The sequence below is a fragment of the Aythya ferina genome (assembly GCF_964211825.1).
Source record: "Aythya ferina genome assembly, chromosome: 2".
Taxonomy (NCBI): Eukaryota; Metazoa; Chordata; class Aves; order Anseriformes; family Anatidae; genus Aythya; species Aythya ferina.
In genome coordinates, this window is record NC_140297.1 from 90922250 (window position 1) to 90935202 (window position 12953).

Below are 12953 nucleotides of genomic sequence, written 5' to 3' on the forward strand. Positions count from 1 at the left end.
GTAAAAAAGTAAAGTAAAAAAAAAAGTAAAAAAAAAAAAAAGTGGGATTATCATTTGAAACATAATATGCTGTTTGTTATCTCAAGTGTTGCTTTGCATGAAGTTAAGGGGCTATTGGAGAAGTTGCAATTTTAAGGCTGCTTATCAGTTTAGGGGCTGCCCGTGGATGTCCTGTGACAATGGATTCAGCCTACTGAAAAGCTTGAGTTGACCCTAAATTGACCCATGACTTTTCTTGAGAAAGCTCAGGTCTTCTGGGGAGGTCTGCTAAGCAAAAGCCATCACCACACACGTTTATTTGCAAAGTTGGCTTTGTTTGGCCCATTGGGGCTGTGTGGAGTAGGGCAAGAAGACAGACAAACACACACACATGCACCCGTGTTACCCCAGCACAGAAATGGCATGGCTGTGGCTACCCTCACCAATGGGATTTTGAGGCTAAACCAGAGGGTTTCAGCCCCACCAGCGTGCTGCAGAGCCACCTGGAGCCCTGACAGCCCATGGGTCCCTAAACCGAGCCAGAACAGTCCTGTTTGCCTCCCCTGTTAGTGCTCAGATCCTGAGGCACCTTGGATGGAGCTGCAGCAGGCTGCACATACTGCAGTGCAGCAAACGGGCTGCGCAGTCGAGTTCGTTACCTGGGGTTTGATGAAAAACACACATTTTTGACTGCTTCTGTAACACCTCAGTTCCTAACGTATACGAGAAGTCAGGGATTTGATCTGATAATTTCATCTACTTCTGTCAGTCCTTGGTGAATATATCGTGGTAGGCCATACTGAGCACACTCAGCCTTTTAAAGAAAACAGCTTGTTCCCATTGTGACATTAAATGAACACTAAAAGTGGTCTTCTCTTGTTGCAAAATCCCTTAAAATTACACTCATTTAATAGTAAGAGATTTTGTACTTCTACCTAGTTTAGGAATTGGGTCTTTTATTGGGAGACAGGACCACAAAGCACTTTTTATCCCCACCACACCTTCCTTCTGAATCTGAGTGGCTCTCACCTGTGTTGTATTAATATATGATGTTTATAAAATTTATTTTCTATTGAGCTATCTCCTCAAGATTTTATTGTGACGATGTCAGATCCCAGGCAGCTTTGTGTAACAAATTGTCTTTGTAAGTTACTTCACCAGAAAAGTTCTCTTTGTTACACCCCCGGAATGATCTGATAGTTAAAACCTGTGCCTCTGCCAGCACAGAAAATTCAGGTTGTGCTGTGAATGGATACCTAATGAGAACTTAATGGGGATGAGCTGATAGCTCATATAGCTGATGAGCATATATCATCATACAGCTGATGAGCAATTCCATTCAATTTAGTGTGTGCCTAAGTTACTAATTTAAAGCTGTGCCTACCATTTCAGCAAAATGCTTAGGCTGTAAATAGTACTCATAAATTTTCCAAGTGGCCTAGCAGTTGCTTTATTCCTAGTGGAATAAAAAGCCTAAGCCTACCAGGCTTTGGTTGTAGTAGCGACTGTGGGCAGGAGGAGATGTGGGAGCACCAGCACCAGGTTCAGCACGGATGAAAGGGAAGATGACAGTCAGCATTGAGGGGTTTGGTGTCATGTAAAACAATAGGTGAATCAGGTCAATAAGGTAATCAATGCTGAACTGGAAGGAAATAAAATAAAATAAAATAATTGAGTAGATGGCAGGAAGTTATTCACAGATTGAGTTTTCCCAGCCAGGGCCAGGCAGCAGTGATGTGAATGTATCCGTGAGTCATCTCAAAGAGGTTTGTTTCTTCTTCCAGAAACTCTTTTCTGCATGTTATAAATATAAAACAGAGAAATCTCCCAGGTTTGTCAGTTGTGCTGAATGGCAGAGGTGTTTGCACTGCAGTATGCATAATTTCTTGTCTTCAGAAGTATGCAAAATAGAAGTCAAGTTCTGCTTTCTAAAATACATCACAGCACGATGGTCCTGCAGTTAGATTAAGCACTTGGAAAACGTAATTTTTGTTTCTCAGCAGAGTATACATCCAGCCACACGCATTTCTGTTAATGGGGAAGGAGGACAGTGAAGGAAGCCAGCCTTTGAGGACCGCTTTTATGATCACCAGATGGGGAAGCAGCGCCTACATTTTGATATTTGTGCACATCTAATCCCGCCACTGTCAATGGGATTTAAAATGCCTACTAATCAACGTGATGCATATGGTATGTGTCACGGAGTGACTAACGCGATGTAATGCAGTAGCCACTGTATACAAAGGAGCCTCCCATGTGGCTGTAAACATCTGCTTTTGTTATCAGCCACTCCGGAGGCGTAATAGTTGGCAAAGGGGAAAAACCAAACAAAGGAAGGTTAGCAAAAGAGGCTTCAAGCTTTAATCTACATGGAGGCCCCTGAAGTGAAATACCCTGGGGGGAGCAAAAGGAGCCATGCGTGTTCTTTCTGCACAGGGCTCAAATAACCCCGGGCTTCCCCCGCCAAGTGACTGTCCCCAGGCTGAGGGTCCCAGCTTCCACGCAGAAATCACTCAGAGGCAGAGGTGGTGAACAGTAAGTTTTTCTGCATGGGAATGTGAGAGAGTGAGATTTTCAATATGAATATACCCTGGTTTGCCCCAGATCAGTGCTCCTATCCACGCTAATCCTCGGTAATGGGCCCTACATCGTTCTCCACTCACCTCCCACTCTGTGGCTCGAAGAGAAGGACGTTGCCTGGCTCTGGGCTGTGTGCTGGTGTCAGAGGCAGGTCAGTGAGGAGCTGCTCCATCTAATGCTGAAACCACGTGGCAGGAGCTTGCTGCTTTCCTCAGGTGGGCAAATGCCAGTGCTCCTCTGGCTGCCTGACTTCTGACACCCTTCTCAGGAACATGATGTCCTTCGGGCGCCCTCTGTTCACAGGTATTTTGTATGGGGGCATTCCTGAGGTTCGGGAAGCAGTGATTTTATTGCATCTCCCACAGTGCGTGCTGAAACGTGGCAGGTTTGTTCCCTAAAACAGGGTCTGTCAGGTACGAGGGACATAGCGGTGGATCTCCTGGTGATGGTGCTTCTGTCAGTGGTGCTTTTTGGGGCAGGAAGGTGCTGCTGCTGGGTGAGCACACCTGCTGGTTTAGGCAGATTAAACAGTAGAAAGTCACAGCTCCTAGGACCAGTGGCACACAGAGGTGACAGGTTTTGTGTCATGGGTAGCTCAAGCGCCTACTCCCATTTTATGTTGGTATTGCTCAGAGACTGTAAGGCAGTCAGAAAGCTCTTAAAGAACAGTATCTGTGAGTGGTAGCAGCAGGGCTTGGAAGCAACCTTCCCTTTTCTTTTTCCTTTACTGCCTCCTTGTCCTCATCTTTATTCCTGTTGGATGTAATATTTTTCCAAGGTATAAATCCAGTGAGCTTTTTCTAATATACGGGCTCTTTGTTTCAAGGCAGCTGTAGTGTCAGGCCCACCCACACCATGCTGTCCCTGTTGCTTTCAAGCCAGTACTTCTAACATAACATAGCCATACAAAGCCTTTGGTGTGAAAACAGCGGGTTTTATGTTCTGGGCTTTCACCTAAATAAACCAAATGAGCAGAAGGTTACAGGACTTCAGCCTTGGGTTGTCACTGGAACTACTTTTGAGTAAGCAGTTCGGGTAGGTGTTGGTGCATACCGTGTCTCCGTACCTTTTCTAAATTCACAGCAGTTTTTTGATGGGCTTTGCGTGAAATCGAGAAGAAGTATTTCCTTGTTACCCTCGCTTAATTTCTTCAGATTTTGGCAGAGCCTCGCCTGTGGATTTTACACGTGTGGTGTGGGAAATGGGAGAGCAGTTTGGCTCGAGGCAGCGTGACTCCGCTGTGCGCGGCCGGACCGGGGCTGCATGGAGATGCTGCCGTGCGATTTCCCCGTTCGAAAACCCCTCTGCACAGGATTTTCACGGGACAGCACCTCAAAAGGAAAAGGAAATACTCCTTCTGGCACACTGATTTAATGGAGTTTAACGCTAAGAAAATAACTGCCAGGGAAAATTGAAGCCAGATACGAGACACCGCGTATTCCTGAACGGCTTAACCTGCCTCCAGCAGCACATGTAGCACGGCTCGAGCACCCCGGCTTCAGGAATGTGGATTTCTTTAGGCAAATTCTGATGTAATGACAGAAAAATGGTGCTTGATTTTAATTGCGTAATAAAGTCTCGTTTGTTTTGATAGTCTGTAGGAAAAGCACGTTTACCACGTTCAGATTCATCTACAAATCTAGAGCTCGGGGAATAATTGAATCTGAAGTTCAGGCCCCGGGTCACTTCTCACAGGAACTTTGGTATTTTTTCTTTGCTGTTTTCTTGCTTTGGAGATGTTTGAAGTGAGCTGATGTTGTGATCTTGCACAACTCGCTGCCAGGCACTGGCCAGCTTGTTTGTCCAGGGTATTTCACTTGTAGCCTATGAACTGGTTGTTGTCACATCCCTTCATGCTGGGAAGAAGGTCGGCATGCCAAAGTAAGTGCAGTTGCAGCGCGTATTGCTTTACATGTTTCAGGGCATGTAATTTTTCAGTGAAATGTCTTATGTTGGTATTCAGGCAGTTGGTAAGTACCGTATGTAAGAAATCCAGTATTTCAGTGATGTTCTGTCTCACTTACGTTGGTAGATTTACTTTCCTGTTTATGTCCCCATTACTGCAAGCCACGCCAGCAGAAAGGATGAGCTGCAGAGTTCAGGAGGCTGCTGTGGGCTCCTCTCCTCCATGCAGTTTGCCAGTGCTGGATGAGGGGCTGCTCACAGGAGAAAACCTAGAAGGCAGAAGCAAGTGGTGGGTTTTTGCAACAAGTCTTGTCTTTTGTCTCCTCTCCATCAAGGTCAGTGTTTGTATCTTGAAGCAGAGCTTGCAGAGCAGGGTTTGAAGTGTCTCTACGCAGCAGCACGCTCTTCCAAAGTGACAAATGATGGGAGCCAGCTCTTTTGCCCCGGATCTTCCCCGGCCAAATGTTACAGTGGTGCTTGTCCTTCTCTGCTGGTGGATGGTCCCTGGTTGGCTTGGAGTAGTGCCGCAGGGGAGGCTAAGTCCGTCTGTAAAGTCAGTTGTGTTGCACTTGATCCAAATTGTTGCCATATGCTGATTTGAGCAGTAGGTAAGATTTGTTGACATTTGTTTAAAAACCCAGACATTTGCACTGTTTTGGGGGCTGGCCCGACTCTCGTGGTGGTCAGGCAGAGCTACACTGATGCTGGAGGAGCGTTGCCCACGTTTTTGCTGGGAGCAGGCACAGGGAAAGCAGGCAGCAGGCTGAAAGAGTTGTCCAGACATAACCAGGGCTGCTGCAGGCAGAGGCCCTAGGAGGCTGAGGGCTCTCAGAGCTCATTCCACCCCCCCTGCCATGGGCAGGGACACCTCCCACCAGACCAGGTTGCCCAAAGCCCCATCCAGCCTGGCCTTGAACACCTCCAGGGATGGGGCATCCACAGCTTCTCTGGGCAGGCTGTGCCAGTGCCTCACCACCCTCTGAGTGAAGGATTTCCTCCTAATGTCTAGTCTAAATCTGTCCTCTGTTGGTTTAAGACCATTCCCCCTTGTCCTATCATTATCTACCTGAGTAAGGAGTCCTTCTCCATCACTTTTATACCCCTGGGGCCAGGGTGGTATTTCCGTGCTGCGCAGGTCAGAGCGAGCTGCATGCAAGCTCCTTGCTCTCTTGTTGTTTCTCAGCAGATGTTTCTGACAAAAAAGCCTGGATGTCGTTATGCCACTGGAAGAGAGCAATATTCTCCGTGTGCTTTAAATAACCTTGTTAGCTGTTCTCCACTAATTAAACTATGAAGTGTTCAGAGAGAGAAATGGTGCTCGTGGTGGGTTCACTGACCTTGTGAGGCGTACCGAGGAAGCTGAAGGAAAAATAAAGGAAAAATAACTGTCCTCTGCTGAGTGGTGTTCCCTGAAAGAATAGGGGAGATGTAAATACCACAGACAGGCTTTCTAAAGACAGCAGTCAGAGTAAGCCAAGGTTGCCTCCCATATTTTTCTTTAATTGTGTTATAGGAAATGGTTTTGAATTGTTTTATTTCCTAATAGTCACATCCTTATTAGCCTTGTGTTTTTCCTTCCCGTGCCTCTGCTATGGGCTGTGTTGTACGTGGGAATTTCTACACTATAAAGTCTAAAAACTTGTTAGAGAAAAGCAGTTCACAATTTGTGGAGCTGTTAGTCATTTGTAGCCTTTTTTTTTTGCTTGCTCATCTACGTGCTCATACTGAAGCATCCTGTGTTTTACTGTAGACATGGGCAAGATTTGAGAGGATTATTTAAGCTTTTTAATTGGCTATTTATGATTTTATTGGTCTTCATAAATTACATGTCCTCTTTATTTGGGAAGGGCATGTCAAAAGGCAAGAAGGAAGGGACTGAGGACAAGAAACCCGTTGCTCCCTTCAGATGCAAATTCTTTTCTCCCCCTTTCTCCTGCGCACTGTGGGGTGACCGGAGTAGCGCAGCTTGCCTGAAGCTCGAGCTCAGCATTGCAGGGAACCCTGTGAGGTTCGGAGGAAGAGACTTATTGTTACCTTTGTCATTACATGTGCAAATTCCTTTTTTTTTTTTTTTTTTTTCTTTCTGCTGTTCTTAGAAACTAAAGAAATCATAACACATCATTCTTGTTTGAAGCCTGTTTATGTACCGGGGAAAAGACCTCTACCAATTTGCGTCTTTTTCTGTATCTGTAAACAGTCTCAGTCGAAGCCATCATCAGTGTGCATTTAGAAATTATTCATTTTGTTTCACAGTCTTATTGGTTTGCTTCCTAACTGTTATCAGTGAGTTAGAGCTGAGCTTTTTTAATTCAAATGGCATGATGCCCAATCCTCTGAGATTAGTTGGCAAACGATTCTGGGCACCTTGCCACCTGGCATTTTTCAGAAAGGGGCTGCTAATAAAACACCGGAAAAAAATAAGATTGTTCCAGACATGCAAGCCCCTGAAGTTTCAGGGAGTGAGGAGTGACAGAGCTTTCACAAACACACCCAATATTCTGTGGCATGGCTCTGAAACTGCTCAGGAAATACCATCCTAATACCTCTGCACAAGAATGATATGGAAGCAAATGTACTTTGAGTGCAAATTAATTTTCCCTTTCTTCAGTTTGCAGCTGAAATGCTTGTTCCTCATTTTCTTGGTGCTTTGGCTCCAGATTGAGCTCTCTGGGATGCCTGCAGTGGTATTTGGGCTCTGAGAGATTTCGGCCTTGCAGGAGCAGCAACTTCCCACAGGACCATCTTAGGGCTGAAGTGTCCCAAGTCCCCGACTATAAGGAATCTAGGCAAACCCCCTTAGGATCCTATTTTGACTCTAAATAACATTTGTTGGCTGCAAAAGACTTCAAATGCAATGTTTCCAACACAGTGACCAGCATTTTCTGCTTATAATTCTTGTTTAGTCAGAAAACCTCCAAGAAGTTTGACTCCTGGATAAATAGGTCCCAAGCCATTTAAAGCTTTATAGGTCTAGACTAACATCTTAAAACTAGCAGGCTGCCCAGGCAGATTGTGCCTCGCAGATTTAATATGCTCATGAATTAAAATGCCACTAACAAGCAAGTTGCCAGAGCCTGCACCAGCTGAAGTTTTCTAAACACATTTGACAGGTTGTCTCATACACAACATATGTATGTAGTCTGTCGGCACTCATTTGCATAAGTAGCCTAGCCAAAAGCAATAAAAAAGAGGTGCACAGTAGGAAATAGTTCTTGAGTCCAAGAAAAAGGATTTTTTTTCTTTCTTATAGTTGTTTTGTCCCTTCAGCTTCACTGTCTGCTTTCTGTGTCGCGAGGATTAGTAGCGGTTGCAGACTGGGAATGCCACTAAGGCAGCCTTGAACAACTGGTTATTTCTTCATGGTTTTCCTTCTGTAGAGAGCAGTAATAATATGTCCTGCGTTTCTTCTTAGAAACCACATTTTCCTGTTTTCTGAATGTAATAGAATATAATCAGATGTATAAACCCTATTGTGTTTTTTTTTTTTTTGCTGGAGCCTTCTTCTGTACTCATCCCCTGTCATCATCCCCATTTTTTAGTGGCTTTGTGTAGACTTTAAAAAGAATGACCATGTTTCAGGGGTCTGGTGGAGAAGGCAGTGGGATCAGATCCATATTAGCTCCTGGAAGGTAAAGACTTTCCAGTGCAGTGTTAGAGATTTGATTGACTTCAGAGAGTCAGAGGCTTTTCACTCTGTTTTCTGCTGTAGCTTGCACCTGGGTATTATTGTTGTCTCAGAAGTCCTCTTTCCTTGTGGCAGTCCTTTAAGTTATACGTAGCTTGCTCTGTGTGTTTCCCAGCCATCAAGTAACATCAGCATGGTGTGAAGCTACTACTGTACAAAATTATCTTTCTTTTAAATAAAAAACGTAAGTGGTCTTTCTATCCTTCATAGATACTTATGGCCACTTTGGGTGAATGAATAACCTTAATTTCTGAAAGACCTCTGTTCTGTGAGCCAGACCAGTAGTTAAGTAGTTGCCATGATAAATGAGGCATCAAGCAAGGTTCCCAAGTTGTTGATACACAATTATTTTTCTACCCCTTGCTAAGGCTACAAAAGAGTAAAAAGGAACCCAAATTTCTGCTCTAAATAAAGCTGTAGAAGAAGGAGGAGGATAAAGTTGATCTGTATCAGTGAAGGCCTCGACTTAAATGCCATGAGTAGAAAGCAGTAGGAGAGCACCCTTCCAGCCAGAGGCCCTCCAGAAAGGTCTCCTCGGCTCCTTGGCCAGTGCCAGGGTGGTTTCCCAGTACAGGAGAGGCTTTGCAGGACAGCAGAAGCCCCCCTGTCCTTTGCCCAGCTGGGGTCCCCGCAGCCCAGGGGGGTTTGTCAGGCCTACTCCTTCCCAAGGCTGGGGGTGACACGCGTGTCTTGTGCTTATCCTCCTTGCTCGGTATCTGAGATGCCTTTCAGCTGGCTGGTTAAATCCTGGCAGCCAACGCAGATGCCAGCAAGGGTGTTTGATGTCTGCGGCAGAAGAATTCGGCTCATTTTGATGACTGTGTAAATGAATTCAATTTATGTTTGGTGTCAACACCCTTACACAGGAGAAGCCACTGGTGCCAGGAGTGACTTTATTTACAAAAGAGACTTGGAGGAGTGACTGGATGCTTTTTTTTTCTTCTCCTTTTTCAAGCAAACAGGAATTGAGATTGTTGGGAAGAGTCTAGCAATGTTTACACTCCACTTTTCCTCCTTACCTTAGCCTAACAAACGCACCAGGAACAAAGGGAAAATGCCCTAACAGAAAATACAGTATTTGTTACCTCCCATGGAATATCTGAAAACTAAAGCTGAAATGTGTGTGTAGTACTCCTTTTGGATTCAGTCTCACAACAAATACATTTGGATAGGGTCATGGAATCAGTGGGTAGAATCACAGAATGGTGTGGGTTGGAAGGGACCTCAAAGACCACCCAGTTCCAACCCCCTGCCATGGGCAGGGACACCTCCCACTAGGCCAGGTTGGCCTTGAGCACCTCCAGGGATGGGGCATCCACAGCCTCTCTAGGCAACCCATGCCAGTGCCTCACCACCCTCTGAGTGAAGGATTTCTTCCAAATACCTAATCTAAATCTCCCCTCTTTTAGTTTAAAGCCATTACCTCTTGTCCCATCCCTATACACCCTGACACAGAGTCCCTCTCCAGCTTTCCTGTAGGCCCCCTTTAGGCACTGGCAGGCCGCTGTAAGGGCCTCTCTTCTCCAGGCTGAACAACCCCAACTCCCTCAGCCTGTCTTCATGGGAGAGGTGCTCCAGCCCCTTGATCATCTTTGTGGCCTTCTTCTAGAAGAAGGCCACAGGGATTTATTTATTTACTTTGAGGTCTGTGATAACCAATCTGTGCTCTCAAGTGAAAATGTGATGCTGTAGTTCACAACATTGTTTTACACAGTTCTTCAAGGAAAAAAAAAAAAAAACGTAAAATATGAGACAGCCAAACCTTGCAGGAAACAGTTGTGGATTTACCAGGAGCAGTCAGTGGATCTTGAATTCTCATAACATGTATGATACTTCTTGAACTATGATTTTTTTTTTTTAAATCTGCAAAGCCTATCAAGTACCCTGAAGGGAAGATCTCGTCCTTTAATGTTCTTGCAGATCCTAGCTGTTCACTTGCTTTTAGTTGCATGGTTATATACTTGTCAGTATGATTAATGAGCAATGTTAAGTATGCCAAAAAAAAAAAGAAGGGGGGAAACAATGAAAGATCTTCCTTCAGCAAGAGACAAGAAATGAAGAGGAAATACATTACTTGTGCTCAGTAATCACTGAAAGCCAAACAGTTTTTACTTTTCAGTTGCAGGATCTGATTCCAAAATACATTATCAGTTCAGTTGATGCTTATACTAACTGAATTTATGAATTTTATGTTCCAGATTTCACAGTTTTTCATTAAGTAGTTGAATATGTGTAACGTGGATGCTGTAGTAAACACATGCTTCAGCTCCACTGAGTGGATAAGAAACTGCAGATTTTTTTGAAGACTCTTCACACAACCATTGAGGTGGGACATCGCCTGCAGTGGTTGTCCAGTCCCAGCCCAACTCAGCTGTTCAGGGCAGGGGCAATTTGAGCAGGCTGTGCAGGGTATATAGTACTGAATACCTCCACGGTTGGAGACTGGACAACCAGTTGACTGTTTTAACTTATGTGCAAAGTTATTTTCTTATGTTTGGTTTAGCTGAGCTGTTAGGAAACAGGAAAATTGCCTGTTCACTAACAGAAACCGTACCTTTATGCACATTATTGTGCAAATTGTTTTATGTAAAAGTCATACTGAATTTACCACAGTATTTCCTCAGTGAAGGCACGAGTGGTACACAAATCCACAAGAGCTTGTGGAAGGTGAACCCGGAGTGATTGTCCAGTGTTCATTGTGCCAACTCTTCCTTGCGTGTACTTTTAAGATGGTTTTATGGTTTAAGAATGGTTGCACTTGTACATGACTGTGATAAGAAACCAAAGTTGTGTAATGCTGTGGCTGAAATAGGAGCTGTAGTTTCATGACCTTAATACTTAGCAGTGAATCATTTAGTTTTGTAACTAAGATAAATACCCTTTCTGAGATGTGGGGCAGAATTTGTATGACCTACCCGGGAGGCATCCTCAGTCAAAGTAAAACTTTCCACATCTTCATGTACGTGAGGGATGTTGGCTCATTACCTGTGAACACAAAAAGGAAATCTGTGTGTTGATCCAACAGATGGAATAACTGGCTAACTTTTTCATGTAACTGTGTGCTAAGTTTATCTTTCCGTTCATCCTCTCAAGACATTTCACTGTCCTCAGAACAACTTCGAAGTTAGTATTTCTGTTCAGCTGTTGTTTAGGGCGATCACTGGAACTCACCCAAGCTGGCCCAAAAGAGCATTCTCAGGCTTTAGTTAGAACAGCGACCTGTTTTAGAAATGAAGTATCTCTTTTGCAACAAGATCTGCTCCCACTACTGTAATGCATTGCCGCCCATAGCTGTAAGATTTTAGCCTACGCCAGGAAACTGCGAATTATTCATGTCTTAGCAGCTGTGCGCTGGGTTACTGCCTTTTGCTTCACAGTGAGTTGCTGTCTTCATGTCGTTCGTTGCCTCCCAAGAAATATTACTTACCAGTTATCAGCGGACAGAAGGGGTGGAATAGAGTGTTGTCGTAGGTGAGTAATGCAAGAGCAGTTGAATCACTTGACTTAGCACTCCTTGAAGAAAGATTGAGCAACACACTGATGCGTGAATAATTTCTGCAGCAGTATCAGTGCCTGTATGTCTTTTTCTTGACAGACTTTACAGCCAGCTGTAATCATCATATTTGTGATATACCACGTTTTGGTAATTGGAAATGATGGAGCTAAGAAAGATAGTAAAGTGGAAAAAGGACAACAGAAAATGTTCTGAAGAGCTCATAGTAGTTTTCAAACTTGCCTGTAACCAGTGTTTTGAGGCTATTAATATAATCCTGGATGGGGTTGTTTTGGAAGCAAATGGAAATAGGTGATCTAGACAACTATGTGTGTGTGCATAGATGTATGTGTGCATGTATACTTTAAAAAAGTGTTGGGGGTGAAGCTGGAAAGCTTTGGAGTCAAGCATCTAGTCGATCAGCCTTACATCAGTTCTGGTTTTGTTTGGTGTTTTTGAGGCTCTGAAATGCAGATCAACAAGTATTTGCTATGACAAATGGGAAGCTTACGAGGAGGAAAAAGTGCAGTATTTTATTGAACTATTAAATTAGTTTTAAATTTCCATTAGAAATCCCATTGCTGAGAGAAAGACTTGAGAAAAGGCCCGTAAAGTTTCTAATGGCCTTAAAACTGGAAACATCTGCACAAGTCAGGTGCTGCTCGTTAGGTCTGTTCAGCAGCTGAAGGGATTGAAGTTGAGCTGTGCCGAAGCCAGTGCTGAAAATGGGTTTAAAGGGAGATGGAACCAGAAGCAAATGGACCAAATGTGTATTTGGGCTCAGGCTGTGGAGGCTTTGCTGTTGCTATGAGTGGAGCAGAAGAACCCATGCTGTCACCCTGAGGGTCACTGCAATGCTCATGTTCTCTAGAAGAGTGAGAGAAAGTGAGGAAGCAGCACTGAGGGACCTTACGGTTTGAGTAGAGAAATGCTTTGCACAACAGGCAATTGTATGTATATTACAAAATAAAGTTTCCAATCCCTGTGGCGATTAAGCTGCTTTTTCTTACCACATGGAGCCTCCTAAAGGGAAACCATTGCCTTTATATGTTTATAATATGTATAACTAATATATAAACATATAAATATATATTTGAATATATATAATGTTATATACGACTAATGTGTGTATATGTGGTGTCTGTATATATTTAGCATGTGTGTATACATAGCTGATATTCCCCTGATTAATTAGGTAAGTAGGGCAAGGGCTTTTTACAGCTGTTGCCTAAATTAATAATGAACAGAGAAAAATGTAGTGTAGATGAATGCTTTCGTGTGGCTTTGGTCAAATTACTTTGAGGTGGAAAT

The 12953-nt window shown here is 43.9% G+C and overlaps 1 protein-coding gene and 1 long non-coding RNA gene across 11 annotated transcripts in view; both read left to right on the forward strand.

Annotated features, from left to right (window-relative positions):
- The window catches only part of FHOD3 (formin homology 2 domain containing 3), a 394706-nt gene that overhangs the window by 164096 nt on the left and 217657 nt on the right, over nt 1-12953 (forward strand). The gene's annotated exons all lie outside the window — the stretch shown is intronic.
- On the forward strand, nt 1351-4165 carry LOC311432124. 2 transcript variants are annotated; one of them, XR_014689833.1, is made up of 4 exons: nt 1351-1745; nt 1983-2710; nt 2863-2944; nt 3714-4165. It is a non-coding gene; the product is annotated as an uncharacterized lncRNA (long non-coding RNA). The 2 variants fall into 2 exon arrangements; XR_014689834.1 differs by lacking the exon at nt 3714-4165 and having other exon boundaries at nt 1983-2774; nt 2863-3694.